Here is a 24,225-nt window from a genome sequence, read left to right as displayed (position 1 = left end):
GCTTTTACTTGCCCTCAAGCAAAGCACAAAAGCCAAACCCGTGGAAGAGGTTTTGAAAATAAAGGAACTCCCAACATGCTCTACCCTATTGCCATGATCATCCAAACTAAGTCCATATGCATCGGACCCGATTGAGAAAAGAACTCTTTGGACCCGGAGCCTAGGTTGATGCTATCCATAACACTGACACGGAGAACATCTCCCAAAACTCGAATTCTTCTGGATCTGACCAAATCACTCCCCCTCCGCCAACAAGGGGCGGAGAACGAAACGTCACGATACAGCCTCCAAACGGAGATAACTCGGCCATCCTATCTAATCAGGTCCCCCCGTGACCTGCCAGCGAATTGGCCGAGCTCTGCGCAATGATCATGAGCTTGATCAACTTAACCAAAAACCAAGAAATTGCGTATCGCAACCTTGCCGCAATTGTGGGTCAGCAGAGACGCGATTCTACTCGCATGGCACATGAGGTAGAGCGCGATATCGCGGGTAAGGAGATTCCCCCCCCCCCCCCGCGAAACTGGGATTCCTGCCCAGGTCCCCATAGATCTGACAGGTACCATCTCCCCGAGCGATCCTACTTCGAGAACTCGTCTGGATTTCGCCTCGATAGACGTCTCACCTCCTATCAACCGGCAGGTCGCCTTTTTACAGGCACCTATGAACGCTCTCGTAAAAAAACTGGCAACAGTAAACGAAACAAGCACAACGCCTGCCTTCCCAAGGCTACCGGCCCTACCTCTATTACCGATGGGCTGTTCACCCCCTAGGTACACGTGGACTAGAAACCAAACAACCGCATCCAGTTCCCGCATTCCCGGGAACTCAACGCAACAACGAACCTCTATCGCTAATCTGCCATCCGTTCCCCGGATACCAGGAAGCGACCTCCTTAACAGTCCCCAAACACCGGTCGATCCGCGTAACGTCGTGGATATGGAAACATTCCGCAATTACGCAGCTCAAACAAACGCAAACATGGCTCAAATGCATTCTCGAATGCACTTAGCAGTGAGCGATGCTCCCGACATAGATCGCGTGATTAAAGAAACCAGGCGCACCCCGTTCACGGATAGGATCGCTTGCTTTCGCCTCCGAGACGTCGGGAGACTTCGTTTCTCGGAGTACGACGGAATGAACGACCCAAAGGCTCATCTGAGATCCTTCCGTTTTGCTATAACACGAGCGTACCTGATAGACGAAGAAAACGAAGCAGGTCACTGCCGTTTCTTCGCAGAAAACCTCGTAGGTCACGCCCTCGAATGGTTTGCTAGCCTCGAAGGGAACTCCATTGATACCTTCGACCAGCTCGCCGCCGCTTTCTTAAAACAGTATTCGGTACTTATCGAACACAGGACGTCTGAAGCCAACCTATGGAGTCTCACACAACTTCAGAACGAATCCCTGCGATCTTACGTCAAAAAATTCAAAGCAATCAAATCGAAAATTGCAAACCTAAACGAAGAGGTAGCTATAGAAGCCCTTCGTAACGGCCTTTGGTTCTCCTCTAGGTTCCGCGAGGAACTCACTGTTAGGCAACCAGTCTCTTTAGACGATGCCCTTCACAAAGCTCTCCACTTCGCCAAAGCCGAAGAGGAGCTCGCCATGCTGGCCTTACGATTCAAAGAATCTAAAACCAAAACGCTCCCCTTGCAATTAAGAAACCCTTCAAAAAGGAAAACAAACGCAGGGGCAGCATACCTTATTCGCAATAGACGAGGCAGCTGAGGAGGAGAGTCCAGAACTTGATCTCGGAAAATATTGCAAGTACCACAAGAAAAGAGGACATTCCACCGAGGAGTGTCCCGCCGTTAAAAAGTTAATCGCAGCTGGGGTAAAGACTAAAAAAAGTTCAAACCCCTAAGTTGAAACCCCTCCTCCCGACGAACAGGAGGAGGAGCAAACTCTTAAGCAAAAGAAACGAGAACGAACACCGGAGGGAAGTGACTCTCCCCCACCTGTTAGGAGAGAACGCATAGACCTAGTCTTTGCAGAACTCGATCTAGGTGGCGGGACAGGAAGGTCAGTCACCACACCTCTCCCTGCCCCGCATAAGAAAAACATGAGGTTTCCATTACGCCTCTCCCCTAAACGCATCGATTTCATCATGGAAGGGTCTTAGCTCTGCAACGACTCAATCAATTTGATCAAAACTCATCAGAGGAAGGCAAATTCTTACACAAAAGGCAAGAGCCCGATTATGGGACCTGACCACCAGATCACATTCTGGGAAAGCGAAACCACCGACCTCGATAAACCTCACGATGACGCTCTCTTTATTTGAATCGATGTAGGCAACTACAAACTCTCCCGTATAATGATCGACACGGGAAGCTCAGTTGACGTACTCTCTTACGACGCCTTCAAAAGAATGGGGCACCTCGATTCCGAGCAGCAGGGCAGGAAAACGCCACTTACCGGGTTCGCCGGAGATACGACCTTTTCTCTAGGAACCATCCAGCTCCCAACCGTCGCACGAGGAGTGAGGCGACTCACGAGTTTCCTCGTAGTCGACAAGAAAGCTCCTTTCAACGCAATACTGGGAAGACCATGGCTACACGCCATGAAAGCGGTCCCATCAACCTACCACCAATGCATTAAATTCCCCTCGGACAAGGGAATAGCAGTCGTGCACGGCAGCCAACGCAGCTTCCGAAAATGCTATATGGGCAGCTACGACCTTATCAAAAAGGCTGACCCCATAGTACTTATGATAGAAGACAAACTCGCGGAAATGAAAACAGTCAGATCCTTTGATCCTTCTCAACGCGGACCTCAAAAGTCATTGATAACACAGGTCTGCATAGACGAATCAGATCCCAAACGATGCGTTGGGATAGGTCAAGACCTCGACCCAGCGATACGAGAGGATGTCATAACCTTTCTCAAAGAAAACAAAGACAGTTTTGCCTGGTCAAGTGCGAACCTCCGAGGAATAAGCCTCGAGGTAACCTCACACGAACTCAACGTCGATCCGACCTACTGACCTATAAAGCAGAAACGTCGCAAGCTAGGTCCCCAGATTGATCGATTGCTCAAGATTGGATCGATAAGAGAAGTAAAATACCCTGACAGCTCGCCAACCCGGTCGTCGTTAAAAAGAAAAACGGGAAGTGGAGAGTATGCATTGACTTTACGGACCTGAATAAGGCATGTCCTAAAGACAGTTTCCCACTCCCACATATCGACCGACTAATTGAGGCCACTACGGGACACGAACTATTGTCCTTCATGGATGCATTCTTCGGGTACAACCAAATACTTATGCGCCCAGATGACCAAGAAAAAACAGCTTTTATAACTGATCGAGGCACCTACTGTTATAAAGTAATACCCTTTGGTTTAAAAAACGCTGGAGCTACTTACCAAAGATTGGTGAACAGAATGTTCGCCGACCAGCTAGGTAAAACGATGGAGGTCTATATCGACGACATGCTGGTCAAGTCAGCTCGCAAAAAACACCACGTCCCGCAATTAAGAAAATGCTTCAAAATCCTAAACAAATTCGAAATGAAACTAAACCCCGAGAAATGCTCTTTCGGAGTTCCCTCAAGAGAATTCCTCGGATACCTAGTAACCGAAAGAGGCATCGAGGCCAATCCTAAGCAGATTGCAGCCTTCAACGACATGCCGTCGCCAAAAACAGCACGGGAGGTCCAACGACTAACCGGCCGTATCGCCGCCCTCAACAGGTTCATATCCAGGTCCACCGATAAATGCGTCCCTTTCTATCAACTCCTCCGAGAGGATAAAAAGTTTGATTGGAACGAGGACTGCGAGCAAGCCTTCAAACAATTGAAAGCGTACCTGTCCGAACCACCCATACTCGCAAAACCCGAAGAAGGAGACTCGTTGTACCTGTACACGGCCAAACACGCTGGGACGGAAACCTCGGCAACTTGCAACTTTACGCGAGTAACCCGAAGCACCACCGCCGCAGCTAGAGCCCTTACAGCAGCCGCGGAGGTAGATGCAGCGGAGGAAGAGCCAGAGCTCGGAACCCCCGAACAACCTGCCTCGTACGAACCTGAACCGTACAACGACTGGAGAATCCCAATCATCGATTACATCGAACGAGGGATCACACCTCCCAACAAGTGGGAGACCAGAAAACCCAAAGCCCAGAGCGCAAGGTACTGCATCATGGAAGGGAGACTGATGAACCGCAGCGTCGCAGGTCCCTACATGGTGTGTACCTATGGGCAACAAACGAAAGATCTCATGAAAAGCATGCACGAGGGGCAATGTGGTAGCCACTGTAGTGGACGTACCCTCGCCCTCAAAATTAAAAAGCAAGGTTACTTCTGGCCAACAATGCTAGCCGATTGCGTAGCTCATTCACTTAGGTGCGATAAATGCCAACGACACGCACCTACTCTTCATCAACCTCCCGAGGAAATGTCCTCGATATCTTCCCCTTACCCATTTATGAAGTGGTCCATGGACGTCGTAGGTCCCATGGAAGCCTCCGGTAGGAAGAAGAGACTAAAAAACCTGCTGGTCCTCATCGACTATTCTACCAAATGGATTGAGGCTAAAGCCTTCCAACAGGTAACCAAGAAACAAGTCGAGGACTTCCTATGGGAAAATATCGTATGCCGACACGGCATACCTTATGAGATCGTCACCGATAACGGGACTAACCTCACCTCGGGAAAAATCAAAGCATTTTGCGACAAGTGGAAGATCCGTCTTACCACATCCACCCCCCGTTACCCACAAGGTAACGGACAGGCAGAAGCCTCCAACAAAGCTATACTTAGCAACATCAAGAAAAGACTTGATTCAAAAAAATCAATGTGGTTCGACGTGCTCCACGGAGTTCTCTGGGCCTACCGAACTACACCTCGCAAATCAACGCAAGAAACACCGTTCTCCCTCGCTTATGGTTTAGAACTAGTAATCCCTGTCGAAACCATAGTACCAAGCGTGAGAAGGACCGCCAGTCTTGCTAACCCGGACTTGAACACGCAAATATTACAGGACAACATGGACTTCATCGATGAACGCAGAGATCAGGCAATGATCCGAGTTCAAAACTATCAACAAGCTGCCGCCCGCTACTATAACTCTAATATCATAATTCGGAGATTCGAAGTGGGAGACCTCGTCTTACGAAAAGTGTTCAGCAACACGAGAGAGCTAAACGCTGGAAAACTGGGAACTAACTGGGAAGGTCCCAATCGAATCACCGAGGTGGTACGTGACGACGTCTATAAGCTTGTAAAAGTTATCAACAGAGTACCTGAGTTACGGCCTTGGAACGCCATGCATCTCAAGAAATACCACGAATAGGTACTCAAAAACAATCGAACTATGATAAGGCTTGATCCCTTGGCAGGGTACGTAGGCAGCTCCTCCCAAGAGCGCAGCCACCAATTCAATCAAATCAAAAGGGCTTAATCCCCTAACCAGGTATTCAGGCAGTCACCTCCGTAAATGCAATTACCATCTCAACCCTTCTATCTGTAAGACAAAAATTTAACAAGGGAAACGGACATCGCATCTCTCATCAACGAAGATCAGCTGCTCACCTGACAGTTCAATCTCCCTTCAGTATCGAGCAGGTCCCTGCTCGATGACCAAACGCCCGATCGTCGCTTGCTTTACCTCCTTTTGTACTTAACAATTTCGAGATAAGAACAAAAGGAAATTTTGATACTCATTATCATATTTCGCAAAAAACAATCATTTACACTATGATTTAAAACTCATTCGTAATCTTTCGATACCTAAAGCCCAACACCCGAACGTTGGCAGATCCATTTTGTGATCTCGCTTCCAAAAAGTCAACAGTGAACTAAAACTTATAAGAACACATCATTGCGGCTTCATCGGAGCTCACCTACTACAACCAAATCTAACTCTTTCGCTATCAATGCATAACATAGTAAACAAAGAAGAAACGAAGGTTTCATTCGCGACCTGGCGATACCACAAGCCCAGCTCCCAAAATCTGGCAGGTCCCTTGTGTGACCGCACTTCAACAGGTTCCCAAGACAAAACAACTCAAACTCATTCAAAGTTTTAACCTTCGAGGAACATACCATATCACGTCCAAAATGATTTGGACGCGAAACAAGTCCAATCATTATCCAGAACATGGACAAAGCGAGGTGGTCTCGCGCCAAAATCAACGAAGTGTCAACACTCGAACGTAAGACAAAAAATACTTGTTAAAAAGGATAAAAGCCTTCCCAGTCATTCGAGTACTTAAACGAAGAAAGGATAAAAGCTTTCCCTGGCACCAAGTTCAAAAGGCAATAAACGAAAGGATAAAAGCCTTCCCAAGCATTAAGTCTGAAACAAAACATGAAATCCTAAAACAAACAAGGAGCGAAAGTGATCACTCCCTCGATTCTTCAGCTGGCGTAGCGAAGACAGTACCAGAACCCTCCGCGAGACCTCCCGGAAACGCATCTTTGTTGCTCCCAAACTCATCCAAGCCAATTGGCGTCCCTTGCTCGTCGACGTCCATCGGACGTACCACCGAAATCTCTGAAACCTGCGGGAGATCCAACTTGCTTAGAGTAAAGTTTGATACCTCCTTCGACTTGCACCGCGCCTCTAGGTCATCCAGCTCTGCTTGAAGCCGAGGTCTCTCCACAGTCAGATCAATAGCAGCCTTAGTGATCTGGTCGATCAAAGCCAGGTTCGATTCCACCTCAGCCGTTTGCCCCTCCAATACCGTGTATTCCTTTTTGGCGACCCACTTCTCCTTGATCCCAGCCAGCAGTTTCGAATACGCAGCAGCCAGCTCAATCTTACATCGTGAACCGCCTTCTTTGCCCCTTGTGCAACCAAAGTCAGGTCCACCACCTTTTTGGAGAGCTCTTCCCTCTTCTGCTCCAAGCGATGGATCTGGCTCCTCACTGTCTACTTGTCAGCTTGCAACCCCCCGATCTCCATCTCCATGAACCCGATCTTCTCAGCAAAACCTTTCTCGAGGTCTTTTGAAGTGGACAACTCCATTTTCAGCCTCTCGAACTCCGCCTTAAATTACAATCAGGTCAGAATCATCAAATCATCGACGAATTATTTATAAGCAAGTCAAAACCGAGGTGTACCTGGAACGAGACTTCGCGATCCTGACCAGCCTTCACACTTGACGTCAGCTCCCAGATGAGGGCCTTTCCTTCTTCAAGCTCATTCGCCGAGGGGACCTTGCTCATAGAGAGCAACCAGCTTGTTTGTGGCAGCTATCGCCTACCAAAAGCAAAACTGAAAGTCATAACTAGCGAAAAGATATAAATTAGAAGGAGACAGTTATCGATAATTACCTCGCCCTCCTTCGCCATCATGTCAGCATAGGCCGCCGCCTCGGCCATGTTCTTCACTCCAGGAACCTGGCAGTTCCTCCCTTTGATGTGGCGAAGCAAGTTCGCTAACCCAGCCTCGTCCTCAACGATTGGGTGATCACGGTCGTGAGCCCAGGCGTTGACTCGTTGAACACGAAGGCTTGGACGCCTCATTCTTCTGATGAGCGGGAGTTCTGAAGTGGAGCTGGAGTCAGGAGGAACTGAGCAGATAGAGCACGACATTTGTTAGTAACCAATTCAAGTTGCGCAACTGTCTCAATAACTCGTACTTTTAAAAAAAAAAATATATATAGCGGAACTCGTACCTATAGGCAGGTTAGCTTCGGGAACCGGTTCAATCCGCGAAACCTCTTCGATTGGATCTAGCTGTGCTTCTGGAGGAACGATTGCGGGAACTGCTGGAGCTACGGGAACTGCTGGAGCTACGGCAAGAGCAGCTACGATGCGATTGCTGCTGAAAGCGGACCAGTCAGTCTGACCACGTCGGAGAAGGGATAACAGCTCAAGTTCGGTCTCCGAGAGAGTAACTTCCTTGGTCCTTGCTACAAATCATCAAAAACAAGCAATTAGTTTCAGTACTAACGATTAGCAAAAGCAATCAAGGATTCAACACAAACAACAAAGAAAAATCAAGAGGCTCAGGTCTCCATCTGACCCAGGTTGGTAGACCAGGTCCTTGTTATCCTCCCGGGATCAAAATTGCCAACTGAATGACGATCTACTCTGAAAAAGAAATACTTGGATCGCCAATTGGTGTCTCGGCAGGATTTCAAACCGCCGAGGACCAGAGATCCGGGACGTGCACTAATGTAGTACGTCCCTTGGTCACTCCTAACATTGGTCTTGACCTGGCAGAGCTGAAGCAGGTCATGGCAGCTGAATTCTCTGTTTACTTCCCGAGCCCGGGTGAATAACGCCAGCACATGGCGGACGAAGTTCGGACACTCATGGTGGTGTCGATCGACACTCTCTTCGTTTCCTGCAAGAACAATAGGAGAAACAAGCTTTCGAAGAACTCTAGGCTTGTTATTTTATGAAGCAGACTTTAAAGAATCGAAAGAATTAATCGAAGGTAAAGCAAGAGAAGAGATAATAGAGTCATTATCACAGAGGGCTGCAAGAGGTGTTGGTTGAAGAGAATGTGCAGAATCCTCTGTGTGTGAATCCCGAGGGTGTCGATCGACAGGAGGGATGGTGTCGATCAACACCGTTGCTCTGCAACTCTCATTGGGAGATGAGCTAATGGGAGCGGGAGCGTTGTGTGTGGCTCTTTCTGAGGATTCTGAGCAGTCTAAGGAGGTGTGTCTGTGCTAGAGGCAATACTACTGATAGTCTTAGTGAACTCCGAACCATTCATACCAAACTCCATCTCCAAATGACATCCTTTGAGAGAGATCCTACCTCTCTTCACATCAATCCTAGCACCAGCTGTAGCTATGAATGCTCTTCCAAGGATAAGAGGATCCTTGGGGTCCTTATCGTAGTCTAGGACCACGAAATCAGCAGGGATTAGGGAGTTATCAAACTTAACAGGAACATTTTTCAAGGATTCCTTCAGGGATGCGTTTGGAACGATCCGCGAAGAAAAGAGTGATTCTAGTCTGCCTGTAGTTAGTCATGCCTAGTCTCTGAGCAACAGACTTAGGAATGAGGTTGATACTTGATCCCAGGTCACACAAAGAGCGGCTAAACCTGCTTGTGGAGATAGAGCAATCAAGAACAAAGCTACCTAGATCTGGAAGCTTCTCAGTGGTCTGATCGGGAGTGATAGTACAGATGTACTAAGCAATGTCCACTCTTTGTGCCTTTTCTTTCTTAACCTTAAGAAGCATGATTGCACTGATGTTCCTTGTCAGCAATTTAGCTTCATCGGAGCTAATACCATTGTCAACAAGTCGCTTGGCATACCTGTTGAGTGGAGTAGAAGATGTCTGAGAAACATCCTTAGGAAGAGAAGTGAGGATCTTCTCCATGATGGCTGTGCACTTAGTAGCATGGATCTCCTGCTTAGAACGACGCGTCCTCGGATAAGAGACAGGGGGAGTGTAAGCAGACTCAAGCTTCATCAGAATTCACACCTCATATGGTGCAGTCCGAACCTAGTGTCGATCGACACTTGAGGTGTGTCGATCGACACCGTCATATGGAATCGTCTTAGAGAAGAGTGTTCCATAGAGTGTCGATCGACACTGGAAGGTGTCGGTCGACACCAACTATATAGCAGCGAGTTCTAGCTCTTCTTCAGTATCAACTTCTTCCCACACATCATCTCCATCTCTGGTTAAGATGGCATTACATGTAACACCCCACTCCCTCATTCGATGGGCTATTTTGTTTTGGAAATATGAGACAGCCCATTTAGAGTCCAAAGGCATATATATATACCATCGTTGTTGGGCGCGAATGAAAAATAAAGAAAACCTTGAGAAACCCTAAGGCATAATAGTGGGATCGCAGCCGCCGCCTCCGAGTAACCAAACAGACGACGTCGTGGTGAGTTTTATTTATTGGATCAAAGAAAAGGGAAAGAGCTCATGGGTGGTGGTGGAGGAAGCCGAGACTAATTGTGACACTGTTGTGTCATGTTGACGTGTTGTCTTCATCGAGAGATGAGAGAGAGAGAGATTAAACACAATCAGAGAAAGAGAACTTGATTTAAGATAGAGTGAATTTGGCCTGATGAGAAAGAGAAAGATGATCGAAGAGAAGTAAACGGAGTAGTGGAGAAGGCGGGATGCTTTGGATGAGAACGGATCGTCACCACCGCAATGGAGGAAAATGGAGAGATAGAGATCTGGTTCATGTCATTAAGGAGAAGTGAGATGAAGCAGTTCTTAGTAAAATCAGAGATTGGGCAAAGAAAGGAAGGAATCAGATCACGAGTAAGGTGTATATGTTAAGATCACGATATCAAGAATCTATAGCCGCTGACAAAGTTGGAATCGAGTTTATATTCAAGAAATTATGCACGTTTCTTTCATGACAAGTAACTGAAAAGTCTGTCAAATCTAGGAAACCCTAAATGACAGTTCGAGATGGCTTGTTGAAGACAACGTTTGGAGCTTGTAATGAAGTCCGATCATGCTGTAAATTTGTGGAGTTATTCATGGTACAACTAACTACATATTCAACGGTGGGATTACATTTCTAACGGTTGGTTACTGACTTATGCATATGTTTCTGAGACAGAATTATATTGAGTAAATCGTAACGAGTTTTATTGTTTGATGGCGCAAACGAGCTCGGTTAGAGCTGAAGCTTTGCAGAAGCTTTAATTACTCGTGTATTGAGGTCCTGATCGAAGGAGAATCAAGATAGAGCTTAAATTTGTCTAAATGAGGAAGAAAGAGAAGTGTGTTGTCATCTTCAACTAGGCTAAGGTGAGGGTGGTATTTGCGAAACATATTATCATTTTCTTTTGTTATGCTTCTTGACGCATGATATGTAGACTTAGATCTGATTGTGTAGAAGAAGATTAGATGATGATATGACATTCTGATTGTTGAGTATGATGTTTGATAATGTGATGTTATGTATAATATAATAAGTATGTGTATGTTAAGTACGATTATGAGTATGTATGTATGATGAATGTAAGACTGGGGAGAATCGAGCTATGGGCCATGGTCTCCCTAGTGATGTGGACAGTGATTGACCGACGGGTTAACAGCTGGTCAAAAACGGATGACGAGCCCGGAATGGGAGTGTCTGGGCCACGAGGGCCAGCCTCCACTTTTGAGGTTCTAGTCATCACGAGGATGAGTATGTTTATATTAATATATATATATATATATATATAAGATGATTGTTACAAATGTGTTGTTAGAAGTTAAAGCATGTTAGGTTGATTGTGTGTCTCTAAGTTTATGTGTTATGATGATGGTTGTATAGCTTTAGAAAGTGTTCTATGTTTTAGTGGGCACAGTTGATTCCCCTCAATGAGTATTCTTTACTTACCCCTTCTTTTTCCTTTTTTTTCCTCAGGTTAGTAAGCGTGAGAAATTATGTGCAATATTTTGTTTGTGTGTGAAGTTTAAAGAAAACGTTTTGACTAGATCAGATGAATAACATGTCGTCTTGTCCTATAAGGCGGGGCGGGTGTTACATTACAACTCTTCCTTGGGTTAGCATTAGGGTTTTCCAGGAAGAAAGCCCTCTTGTCTCTGAATGGACTGTGCAGTTTGAGCTACCTGTACATCTAGCTTCTTCAAGTGAGAGCTATCATTGTCGATCTACCATTAAACTCCATAACAAGCTTTGTTTGGCTCTCAAGAATCTACTCAAGCATGGATTCCATTCTTGTCTCTAATGAGGGTAGAGGGAGGGGGGGGGGCTTGCTGAATTACCATAGGTCCTCCTAGATCAGATGAATAACATGTCGTCTTGTCCTATAAGGCGGGGCGGGTGTTACATTACAACTCTTCCTTGGGTTAGCATTAGGGTTTTCCAGGAAGAAAGCCCTCTTGTCTCTGAATGGACTGTGCAGTTTGAGCTACCTGTACATCTAGCTTCTTCAAGTGAGAGCTATCATTGTCGATCTACCATTAAACTCCATAACAAGCTTTGTTTGGCTCTCAAGAATCTACTCAAGCATGGATTCCATTCTTGTCTCTAATGAGGGTAGAGGGAGGGGGGGGGGCTTGCTGAATTACCATAGGTCCTCTGAAAGTTCCTTTGAGGAAATGTTTTCTGGAAGGCAAGATTTGGAGTGTAGTTTGATGAACTCTGGTTCCCTGTAAACCCGTTCCCACTGAAGTTACCCTATGGTTGTCCAAACTTCCGTAGCTCTGACTATCTATGTAGAAGAGTCCCTCTTCAGACTCCTATTCGGACTCAATAGTCTTATCCTCTGCTATTTGATTACCTGAAACAGCTCCAGCAATCTTCTTCCTCCCAAAGTCAACATTCTTGGTGCTGTTACTACAAGCGAGATTCTCTATCAGCTGGATAACGTGTATTGAAGTTACCATTGCTCGCTGCATCTAGAGCCATCTGGTATTTTGATAACAGGTTTTTAAGTCAGTTATCCTAAAACACCAATCATGTCGTTGTAGTATTTTAGCTTGTCAATCCAAATGGGTGTGATGCTAACAATCAAGATGTGATCAGAAGTCACTAAGTCAAGCCAAGCAATAACAGGTTGTGGTGTGTTCTAGCAGTTCTAAGTGAACATGCAGAAAAGAGAATTTCAAGCAGAAACAGTAAAACACTCGACCAACACAGCTCTTTGCAGAGCACTGGGTGAGGTCGAGTGACAGGTCGAGTAACAGACAGAAAAATAAAACACAGATACTCGACTGCACAGTCTGTTGCCAGACAACTGAGTGGTCGAGTATGAGGTCGAGTAACAAGAAAGAACTGCTGAAATTAAACGACAGATAACAAGATGCAGTAAACAACAGTAGAGTAAACAAAGAATTCAATCAGATAAAGAATTCCCGAGGATGGGGTAATTGAGTAGTTTTGTTTCCTCAGTTTACAGGTGATTGACATGCTCAATAAATTAACCCTAGACAACAAGTTCATTAACCAAATCTAAGTGCCACCGCAACAGAGACCCTCCAGTTAACGTAGTCCCAGACTCAATCACCATTGACGAGAGCTAACCTAACAGGCATTACGAATCAACAAGTTAAACCCAAAACGCTCCCTGCAACCAATACCTTGGTACAGGGCCACGAATCTCTGGAATTAGTGGTTCAGACATTTCATCGAACAACTTTTGGGCGCGGAAATGTCTGGGCTCAAATTCCAGTTGATCACAAAGCAATATGCATTAAGAACAACTAATCCAGAAGGGATCTATCAATCAATACTCAATCACCTAGCATACTGAGAATTCTACACTACTCTAACCCATCCTCAGAAACCTATTCACTACTCAGACATCATAACAGAAAGCATAAACGTTGAACAAGTTGAAAACATGATAACAACAGTGTAACAGCAGGATGATAACAGAATGAACAACAGTAGAACGAAATCAAGAACAAAAGCTGAATACTGAATAATGAATAGATAAAGAGAAATCTGGATTACAAAAGGTTTAGAACACAAGGTCTGCGGAATAAAACTAGATAAAAACTTTTTCTCGAAAATGTAAAGTGCATGCTACTTATAGCGAAATATTTCTGAAACCCTAATACTTAAAACGACGCAGTATTGGGACGGATTAAGAATTGTACTCGACCCAGGTGGTCAAGTGGGAGGTCGAGTGAATAGCTGGAGTCTTCTTTTCTTCCTTATGCTCGAGTGTCTGGTTGAGTGCGGAATGAAGAAGACTCTAAAGCTTGCCATCGAGTATGTAGTCGAGTGGTGGTGATGGTGATACTCGACTTCCAAGTAGAGTGGTGTGATCGAGTGGTGATCTGGTGATAGAGATGAAAACACTCGACCTTGGGGTCGAGTGAGGTGATCGAGTGGTGGTCAGATGATGGAGATGAAGACACTCGACATCGGGGTCGAGTGTGATAAGTGTGTATTTTGCATGTTTTGAGCATCCATTTTTCATCATTTTAGCATCATATCATCACTGTTTTATACCATTTCACATCATTTATCATCACTTTGCATGGTTAGGATAGTTTTGCATGCATGTTGCATATTTGTGTTGTTTTCAGGTGATTTGGAGCTGTCGACGAGCTACTGGAAGAAGCGGACCTGATCATGACAAACCACTCGACCCTGAGGTCGAGTAGGAGCTTCAAGATCTCAAGAGACCACTCGACCCCCAGGTCGAGTAGAAGACACCACCACTCGATCACATCACTTGACCCCCAGATCGAGTGACTTCATCTCCATCTTCTGACCACCACTCGATCACATCACTCGACCCCCAGGTCGAGTGACTTCATCTCCATCTTCTGACCACCACTCGATCACATGACTCGACCACGAGGTCGAGTGTCTTCACCTCCATTACCAGACCACTTCTCGACCACACCACTCAACCTTGAAGTCGAATATCACCATTACCACCTCTCGACTACATACTCGATTGCAAGCTTCAGAGTCTTCTTCATTCTGCACTCAACACTCAACCAGATACTCGAGCACAAGGAAGAAAAGAAGACTCCAGCTATTCACTCGACCTCCCACTTGACGACATGGGTCGAGTACAGTTCTTAATCCATCCCGATACTTCGTCGTTTTGAGTATTAGGATTTCGGAATATTTGGCTATAAGTAGCATGTACTTCACATTTTCGGAGACAAGAAGTTTTTATCTAGTTTTATTCTGCAGACCTTGTGTTCTAGACCTTTTGTAATCTTGATTTCTCTTTATCTATTCAGTATTCAGTATTCAGCTTTTGTTCTTGATTTTCGTTTACTGTAGTTCATTCTGTTATCATCCTGCTGTTACACTGCTGTTATCATGTCTTCAACCTGTTCAACGTTTATGCTTTCTGTTATGATGTCTGAGTAGTGAATAGGTTTCTGAGGATGGGTTAGAGTAGTGTAGAATTCTCAGTATGCTAGGTGATTGAGTATTGGTTGATAGATCCCTTCTGGATTAGTTGGTCTTAATGCCTATTGCTTTCTGATCAACTGGAATTTGAGCCCAGACATTTCTGCGCCCAAAAGGTGTTCGATGAAATGTCTGAACCACTAATTCGAGAGATTCGTGACCCTGTACCAAGGTATTTGTTGCAGGGAGCGTTTTGGCTTTAACTTAGTGATTCGTAATGCCTGTTAGGTTAGCTCTCGTCAATGGTGATTGAGTCTGGGACTAGTTTAACTTGAGAGTTTCTGTTGCGGTGGTACTTAGATTTTGTTAATGAACTTGTTGTCTAGGGTTAATTTATTGAGCATGTCAATCACCTGTAAACTGAGGAAACGAAACTACTCAATTACCCCATCCTCGAAAATTTTTTATCTTATTGAATTTTTTTTTTACTCTACTGTTGTTTACTGCATCTTGTTATCTGTGGTTTAATTTCTGCAGTTCTTTTTTGTTACTCGACCTCATACTCGACCACCCTGTTGTCTGGCAACAGACTGTGCAGTCGAGTATCTGTGTTTTATTTTCTGTCTGTTACTCGACCTGTCACTCGACCTCACCCAGTGCTCTGCAAAGAGCTGTGTTGGTCGAGTGTTTTTCTGTTTCTACTTGAATTTCTGTTTTCTGCATGTTCACTTAGAACTGCTAGAACACACCACAACCTGTTATTGCTTGGCTTGACTTAGTGACTTCTGATCACATCTTGATTGTTAGCATCACACCCATTTGGATTGACAACCTTCAGTACTACAACGATATGATAGTGCTTTAGGATTAATTGATCTTAAAAACCTATTATCAATTTGGCGCTGTTGCCAATTGGGTGTTTGTTTGTTACATTTGAGATTTCAGACTTGCTTTGATCAAGTTATTTTTTAATTTTCATTTCGGTTACTAACTGTGTATTTTTCTTGTTGTCTAATTGATCCAGGTACACCTCTATTGTATGCGAACTCGATCAAAAGGAATAAGAACCTCCTTTTCAACGACAACATCGACCGCATAGCTCGCGAACTCAAAGAAAGGAGAAACACAGTCAACCTTGTACCTCAACAACCACTCGATATGGCTGACGAACAGAATCAACAAAATGGTCCTGCCAACATTGGTGCTGGAGATGCACCATGTGATCACCGTCAGAGGAAAGGAATTGCACCTCCTGCTATCCAGAACAACAACTTCGAGATTAAGAGTGGTCTCATCTCGATGATTCAGGGGAACAAATTCCATGGTCAGCCAATGGAGGATCCACTCGACCACCTTGATGAATTCGATAGGCTCTACAACCTGACAAAGATCAATGGTGTCAGTCGGATTCAAGCTCCGTTTGTTTCCATTCTCCTTGGGCGACAAAGCACACATCTGGGAGAAGAATCTGCCCCATGACTCAATCACCACCTGGGATGATTGCAAGAAGGCTTTCCTATCAAATTTTTTCTCCAATGCCAGAACTGCAAGCTCAAAAATGAGATTTCTGGTTTCTCACAGAAGACTGGTGAAAGCTTCTGTGAAGCATGGGAGCGTTTCAAGGGTTACACCAACCAATACCCTCATCATGGCTTTACTAAAGCCTCTCTGCTCAGCACTCTTTACAAAGGAGTCCTACCACGCATCAGAATGCTTCTGGATACCGCCAGCAATGGGAATTTCCAGAACTAGGATGTTGAAGAAGGCTGGGAATTGGGTGAGAACTTGGCTCAATCAGATGGTAATTACAACGAGGACTGTGATAAGACCGTCAGAGGCACAGCTGACTCTGATGACAAACACAGGAAGGAGATCAAAGCGCTGAATGACAAGCTAGATAGGATTCTTCTTAGCCAGCAGAAGCATGTGCACTTCCTTGTTGATGACGAGCAGTTTCAAGTCCAAGATGGGGAGGGTAACCAGTTGGAAGAAGTCAGCTACATCAACAACAACCAGGGTGACTACAAAGGATACAATAACTTCAAAACCAACAATCCCAACCTCTCTTACCGCAGCACCAACGTTGCTAATCCTCAGGATCAGGTGTATCCTCCACAGCAACAACAAGGTCAGAACAAACCTTTTGTTCCCTACAACCAAGGTTTCGTTCTTAAGCTGCAATTTCAGGGGAACTACCAGCCGCCACCACCACCTGGGTTTGCAACTCAGCAAAAACCAAAGTCCCGCTGCTCTTGATGCTGAAATGAAACAAATGGTCCAACAGCTGCTACAGGGACAAGCATCTAGCTCAATGGAAATTGCTAAGAAGTTATCTGAATTACACCATAAGCTGGACTGCAGCTACAATGACCTGAATGCCAAAGTGGAGGCATTAAACACCAAAGTCAGATATTTGGAAGGCCAATCAGCATCTACCTCTGCACCAAAAGTTACGGGACTTCCAGGAAAGTTGATACAGAATCCAAAGGAGTATGCAACTGCTCACGCCATCACCATCTGCCATGACCGAGAGCTGCCAACTCGACCTGTCCCTGATTTCATCACTGGGGACAGTGATGTTCAAGATGGGGAGGCTTCTACTAAGGTTGACATCTCTGTTGTTGAATTCAACCATTCTGCTGGTTCTCGCCATCTCACTCAATCCACCTCGGAAGAGAAGGCCGCCATAATCGAGAGAATGGTAAAACGATTCAAACCTACTCCATTACCCTCACATGATCTTCCGTGGACATTCAGGAAAGCGTGGATGAAGAGATACAAGTCTGTTGCAGCGAAGCAGCTAGACGAGATTGAAGCAATGATGCCACTGATGGAAGTTCTCAACCTGATTCCCGATCCTCACAAAGATGTGAGAAAGTTGATACTGGAAAGAATCAAGATGTATCACGATTCAGATGATGAAAGTGATGCCACTCCGTCTCGAGCTGCTGATAAGAGGATTATTCAAGAGAATTTAGAAGATCCTGCATCTTTCACTCTACCATGTTCCATTAGGGAATTTGCTTTCAGCGATTGTCTGTACGATCTCGGAGCCTCTTTCAGCTTGATGCCACTCTCTATGGCAAGAAGGTTAGAGTTCATTCAGTATAAACCTTGTGACCTGACTTTGATCCTTGCGGATAGGTCTTCTAGAAAACCCTTCGGCATGTTGAAAGACCTACCAGTCATGATTAATGGAGTAGAAGTGCCTATAGACTTCGTGTTGCTAGATATGGAAGTAGAGCATAAGGATCCCTTAATACTGGGAAGACCCTTCTTAGCTTCAGTGGGAGCAGTGATAGATGTCAGGGAAGGGAAAATAGGTCTCAACCTTGGAAAGCACATCAAGTTGCAGTTTAACATCAACAGAACTCCACAAGGGTCAACAGAAGATGGAAGAACCTATGGAAATGATAGAGTGATCTCAAGAGAAGAATATGAGACTGAAAGAGTGAAAGAATTTAAAAAGAGGTCTGATAAGCAAGATGAAACTATAGAGAAGCTAGCCCACACTGTTGAGGAACTTAGAAGTAAGCTGAATCAGTTGCAGAAAGAAGCTAGCCCACACTGTTAAAAACTTTTAAATCATCATTTTACTCGACCAACAGGAGCTAGAGTCTTACAGAGAGTTCACCAAGTTTACAACAGATTTTAGGATTTCCTGAAATTTTCCTAGTGAAGATAGAGTAATGATTTAGAACAAAGAGACAAGCGAGGGACCCACTGCTGCACCCTATGTCTCCCACGCACCTAACCAAGAGACAAGAAATCCAACTCCTTCTTCTCACAACCACTCGACCTCTCACCTTATCCCATCTCCACACACCACTCGAACTTGACGAAATCACCATCCCCCACCTATCACTTACTCGACCTCGTTATCTCCACCTCACCTATTAAACACTCGACCCCTCCTCATTCATCACCACCAACAAACCAAACTCTCATCTCTCTTCTCTCAACCACTCGACCCCATCTCGTCCTCACAAGCTTCACTCGATCCCATCGCCTTGGCCCTCCATCACTCGACCTCAACCATCACTCGGTCTCTTCACTGCTGAACACTTATCACCTTCAAGCTCATCATCTCTCCATCTGAGACATCACTCGACCAACGCCACCAACGTCTTCTCTTCTTCCGCGAGCTCAACATCACTCGAGCTCTCCTCACCATTACCATTCTCACAAGCTTCACACAATCTCTTTCAAGCTCGTCTCTCATCACCAAACACTCAATCCCTCATCACCTTCTCCGTCCAAGCTTCGCTACTCGACCTTGCCTAATCACTCGACCTCGCCATTTCATTCACTCGACCTCTATCACCAAGCCGCCTTCACCACTTCTAGCTCATAACCACTCGACCAAGGTGCCATCATTCTCTCATCTCTCAAGTCCATTAATCACTCGATTCACCGCTCAAGCCTCACCACTCGACCACCGCCTCACTCTAACCACGAAACTAGTTTCACTCGACCAAACAAAGTCACTCGATCAATCGAAAAAATAAAAAAAATAAATCAAAACCGACGGATTACTTGATTACATCACTCGACCGGTTCACTTGATTGGTTTGTGTTTTTGGTTTGCTGTTACTAACGTATTAACGTTTTTTTTGAGTTTTGTCTGTTTTCAGGTTTCATCATGAGTAACTACAGTGGAGAATCCTCTATAGACCCTGATTACAATGTGGATGAAGCTGAGTCCTGGTCCGCTAGACCGAGAGAGCAACATGTTTACCAGAGCTTCAGGGATGAATTCGAACGCTCTGCAGCCCGACGTAATCAGAGAAGAGCTAAAATCGCTAGAGGAAAGAGGGCGATGTCAAGTAGATATGAGCTGATTGATGAGGATATCGAAACTGAGTATGTGCCAGAGTCATGGCGCAAGGAGACGAAGTTGCTGAACAAACCTGACGAGGTTACAGTGGAGGAGTATATCAGGTTCTTTGAGATGAATGACTTCTGGGGAACGAGGTATCCGTGCTATGAGACTTTAGCCCAGCTGGGGTTACTGGAGGACGTACAGCATCTGTTCGAGAAGTGTCATCTGGAGATACTCATGTCTTACCCTTACCATGCCTATAAGGAGGAGACAATCGAGTTTCTTTCCAGGCTGCAAGTGGAGATGTATGAGGGACTCACAGACTTTGAGCTGGATACCATGGGATTAGGTTTCTTGACGTTCTCAGTGGATGAACAGCGGTATCAGCTTTCGATCAAGAAGTTAGAAGAACTGTTTGGTTTCCCTAGTGGAAGGGAACCAAACCAAGATTTGACAGAGAAGAGCTTAAGGACTTGTGGGCCACTATTGGGAACAGTCTACCGTTAAACTCGGCGAGGTCCAAGAGCAACCAAATCCAGAGTCCTGTGATCCGCTACTTTCAGCGATCGGTTGCCAACGTCTTTTACTCCAGGGAGTCTACAGGCACCGTGTCTAACACGGACATGGAGATGATAGATTATGCGCTTACAGGGATTCTTCGCCGGACGAAGGGAAAGAATGTCTTGAGCGGCGATCTCAACAACGCACCACCAGTAATGCCTCTGTTGATCCATCTGTGTGGATACAGGAAGTGGGCGTTGACGAACGGAAAGAAGAAGGTGAGAGGAGCACTATGCGTGGGTGGCGTTGTGACGCCAATTTTGCAAGCTTGTGGAGTACCGCTCAACGAACCAGGGTTAGCACCGAGGATGATGAACTTAGATCATTTGCGCCGATGTGATTTCTTGGAGTTTGACATGGCTGGCGACTTTCACCGCTACAGGTTCGAGCATTCATCGATTAAAATCGCCAACATTCTTCTCCCCTGCATTGATGCTACTAGGATTCTCGAGGGCAGGAAGATTGACTTCAACCCTGCGCTTGAAGAACTTTATTTCGAGGGCAGTCCACCAACTGAGGAGATCAGTCATACCGAAGAAGCTACAACAGAAGATATTGATGAGACGGATGATATAGATGAGGCGGAGTTTGACACGAGCATGTATCATTTCAGTGAGCATATACCTCCTGCGAGGGAACAACAGCAAGCTGCAGAAGTGGTGCATGAAATAGGACAAGTTACTCGCCAACTGCCTCAGGACTATCAAGTTTCTGAAGAACAAGCTCAGTTGCTCTTCTTCCACTACAGCTATTCCGCAGGGACATCTCCCTCAGGACATGCCTTCGAGAAGATATGACGCGCCCGAGCCAAGTCGGCGCAGGCCTGAGCCTAGAGAGTAGAAGATTCCGCATGTCCCTGCGAGGCATTCATCATTCGAGCCTCGTGAATCTAGGAGGAAGAGGAGGACCACACTCACTCGATCTAGCAGTAGGAGCGGACGACTTCTGCAGTCTCGTAGTTTACGCGACCGCGGTGCTGGCCGCAACAGAAGGAGAGAGGTCGAGTATCCTCAGAGCGGTGCTGGCCGCCAGAGAGCTGATGAGGTCGAGTACCCACCTGCTGGAGCTGATACAGAACAAGGTGGTTCGTCTATGGCCTGGGAGCGATCACAGGCAGCCATTGAGGAGCAACTACGTTCATTCTTCGACTGAGGTAAGCGCCTCACTTCACCATTGTATTATATCATCCGTTGTGATTTGTTTCTTCATTTTTTTTTGTTTCTGTGATTGGATTTGTCCTGAGTACTCTCTTCCAAGTTTATTCGCACAGTGGACTGTGTGATTTAAGTTTGGGGGAGGGCTCAAGAAGTGTGTGTTGCATTGTATATATTTTGGAGTCTGTATTCATCTAAGGCATAGAAAAACCAAAAAAAATTGAAAAATTTTCAGAAAATGATTTCACAAAAAAAAAAGAGTGTTCATGTAGTTGCATTACATTTAGGATCGAGTCTAGAGTGTTTCATTTAGGATTGTTGCATATGCATAGGGGATGATGATGAGATAGCCTTGTAAGCATTTTGATTCACCGGATAAACTCAATGCCCTCGTTGCTAGCTGTCTGTTGCATAGTCAATGAAATTGAAATAAAACTGAACCATGCCTAGATTGCTCTATTCGACCACACTGTCATGATCTGATACCATTCCCTATCAATTTGAACCTGAATCTTATCTTTAATTATCATGTCTGCATCAAATTTGAACTCATCGATACCCTAAAATACTTGGATTTTCTTATTCATTTTGATCACTCTTGTTAATCCAAGTACCTGACTCTCCTTATTAGAGCAGTTAACCCAAACCCAAACCTAGACTTTCTTTCAAGCCCTATATCACTTGGTAGAAAGTGTTAGGTTCGTAACGACAGAGATAGTGTCTTATGTAGTTCTAGTTCGCATTTTTTGGACTAGATAGGACTAGGTGGGCGCTTATACTTTGGGTTGGGATGTGTTTAAAAGAAAAAAAAAGGTTGATTCATTGATAAGAAAAGGTAAAAGACTCTAGGTGAAGTAAGCTAAAGAAGCAGAAAAAGTCTAGTAAAGGTTTTGGGATTTGTAAAGAAAAGAAAGAGTTCTTGTTAGCTATTGAAGATGGGCAAAAGCCCTTGGTTTTAAAATGTTAAAAACAGGAACCTTAGTTGTTAAAGAAATCCAAATCCGCTAGATGTATCAAAGTGTTGAGAAAGCTTCTCCTAGAGTTAAGAGAAAAGAAAAGAATGATTAGAAAAAGGACTTCAAAGATTCATGAATGCAAAGGATAGAGTTTAGTTCTTGTATTGGGATTGGATATGGGATTACCATTAGAGCTTCATTTCATGTACTCTGGGTGGATGGGATCTTATCTTTGTATGCATAGCTTGGGACTTACCTTTAGCATTCTACTAAAGCTTAATCATTTTTTGAGAGATCCCCTGTTACTGAAGCCTATTCTGTAAGGGACCATCTTTGTCTCTTACCCTTTTACCTTAGCCAAATGAGTTCTTTGATGATGCATTGCTTGATTCACGTTCCAGAACTAATGAATCTTAAAGGGATTGGTAGATTTGAAAACTTGTGTAGGTCGAGCATATGAGTCGGATTGATTGATGATGAGGCATGGCTAACGTTTTTAAGTAGAATTCGATCTTGCAGCTTAGAACTTTCAACTTGACATTGATTTCATCTGGTTTATCTGGCCCTTTGGCTCTGAGTCCCCGCTTTCAAACCTCACCTCCAGCTTGTTCTTAATTGTTTGCTTGAGGGCAAGCAAAGACTAAGTTCGGGGGAGTTGATAAGTGTGTACTTTGCATGTTTTGAGCATCCATTTGTCATCATTTTGGCATCATATCATCACTGTTTTATACCATTTCACATCATTTGTCATCACTTTGCATGTTTAGGATAGTTTTGCATGCATGTTGCATATTTGTGTTGTTTTTAGGTGATTTGGAGCTGTCGACGAGCTAACTGGAAGAAGCGGACCTGATCATGACAAACCACTCGACCTAGAGGTCGAGTAGGAGCTTCAAGATCTGAAGAGACCACTCGACCCCCAGGTCGAGTAGAAGACACCACCACTCGATCACATCACTCGACCCCCTTGGTCGAGTGACTTCATCTCCATCTTCTGACCACCACTCGATCACATCACTCGACCACGAGGTCGAGTGTCTTCACCTCCATTACCAGACCACTACTCGACCACATCACTCAACCTTGAAGTGGAGTATTACCATCACCACCACTCGACTACATACTCGATTGCAAGCTTCAGAGTCTTCTTCATTCTGCACTCAACTAGACACTCGAGCACAAGGAAGAAAAGAAGACTCCAGCTATTCACTCGACCTCGCACTCGACCTCCCACTCGACCACATGGGTCGAGTACAGTTCTTAATCCGTCCTGATACTTCGTCGTTTTGAGTATTAGGGTTTCGAAATATTTGGCTATAAGTAGCATGTACTTCACATTTGCGCAGACAAGAAGTTTTTATCTAGTTTTATTCCGCAGACCTTGTGTTCTAGACCTTTTGTAATCCGGATTTCTCTTTATCTATTCAGTATTTAGTATTCAGCTTTTGTTCTTGATTTTCGTTTACTGTTGTTCATTCCTATATCATCCTGCTGTTACACTACTGTTATCATGTCTTCAACCTGTTCAACATTTATGCTTTTTGTTATGATGTTTGAGTAGTGAATAGGTTTCCGAGGATGGGTTAGAGTAGTGTAGAATTCATAGTATGCTAGGTGATTGAGTATTGATTGATAGATCCCTTCTGGATTAGTTGTTCTTAATGCCTATTGCTTTCTGATCAACTGGAATTTGAGCCCAGACATTTCCGTGCCCAAAAGGTGTTCGATAAAATGTCTGAACCACTAATTCCAGAGATTTGTGGCCCTGTACCAAGGTATTGGTTGCAGGGAGCGTTTTGGCTTTAACTTGTTGATTCGTAATGCCTGTTAGGTTAGCTCTCGTCAATGGTGATTGAGTCTGGGACTAGGTTAACTTGAGGGTCTTTATTGCGGTGGCACTTAGATTTGGTTAATGAACTTGTTGTCTAGGGTTAATTTATTGAGCATGTCAATCACCTGTAAACTGAGGAAACGAAACTACTCAATTACCCCATCCTCGGGAA

The 24,225-nt window shown here is 44.9% G+C and overlaps 5 pseudogenes across 5 annotated transcripts; 4 read left to right on the top strand and 1 right to left on the bottom strand.

Moving 5' to 3' along the window:
* Nucleotides 1-365: 365 nt before the first annotated feature.
* On the top strand, nt 366-5,288 carry AT4G06488 (annotated as a pseudogene; the record flags this gene model as incomplete). Its single annotated transcript has 1 exon — nt 366-5,288.
* A 1,086-nt stretch (nt 5,289-6,374) lies between these two features.
* Nucleotides 6,375-12,314, bottom strand: AT4G06487 (annotated as a pseudogene; the record flags this gene model as incomplete). The annotated part of the gene is made up of 1 exon: nt 6,375-12,314.
* Nucleotides 12,315-13,893: 1,579 nt separating this feature from the next.
* On the top strand, nt 13,894-14,628 carry AT4G06486 (annotated as a pseudogene; the record flags this gene model as incomplete). Its single annotated transcript has 1 exon — nt 13,894-14,628.
* Nucleotides 14,629-15,753: 1,125 nt separating this feature from the next.
* On the top strand, nt 15,754-21,438 carry AT4G06485 (annotated as a pseudogene; the record flags this gene model as incomplete). Its single annotated transcript has 1 exon — nt 15,754-21,438.
* Nucleotides 21,439-22,799: 1,361 nt separating this feature from the next.
* On the top strand, nt 22,800-23,759 carry AT4G06484 (annotated as a pseudogene; the record flags this gene model as incomplete). The annotated part of the gene is made up of 1 exon: nt 22,800-23,759.
* Between the last annotated feature and the right edge of the window lie 466 nt (nt 23,760-24,225).

The sequence above is a fragment of the Arabidopsis thaliana genome, chromosome 4 (genome assembly GCF_000001735.4).
Source record: "Arabidopsis thaliana chromosome 4, partial sequence".
NCBI classification, from domain to species: domain Eukaryota; kingdom Viridiplantae; phylum Streptophyta; class Magnoliopsida; order Brassicales; family Brassicaceae; genus Arabidopsis; species Arabidopsis thaliana.
The sequence above is the reverse complement of the archived record's forward strand: the minus strand, read 5'-3'. Positions and strand labels throughout refer to the sequence as shown.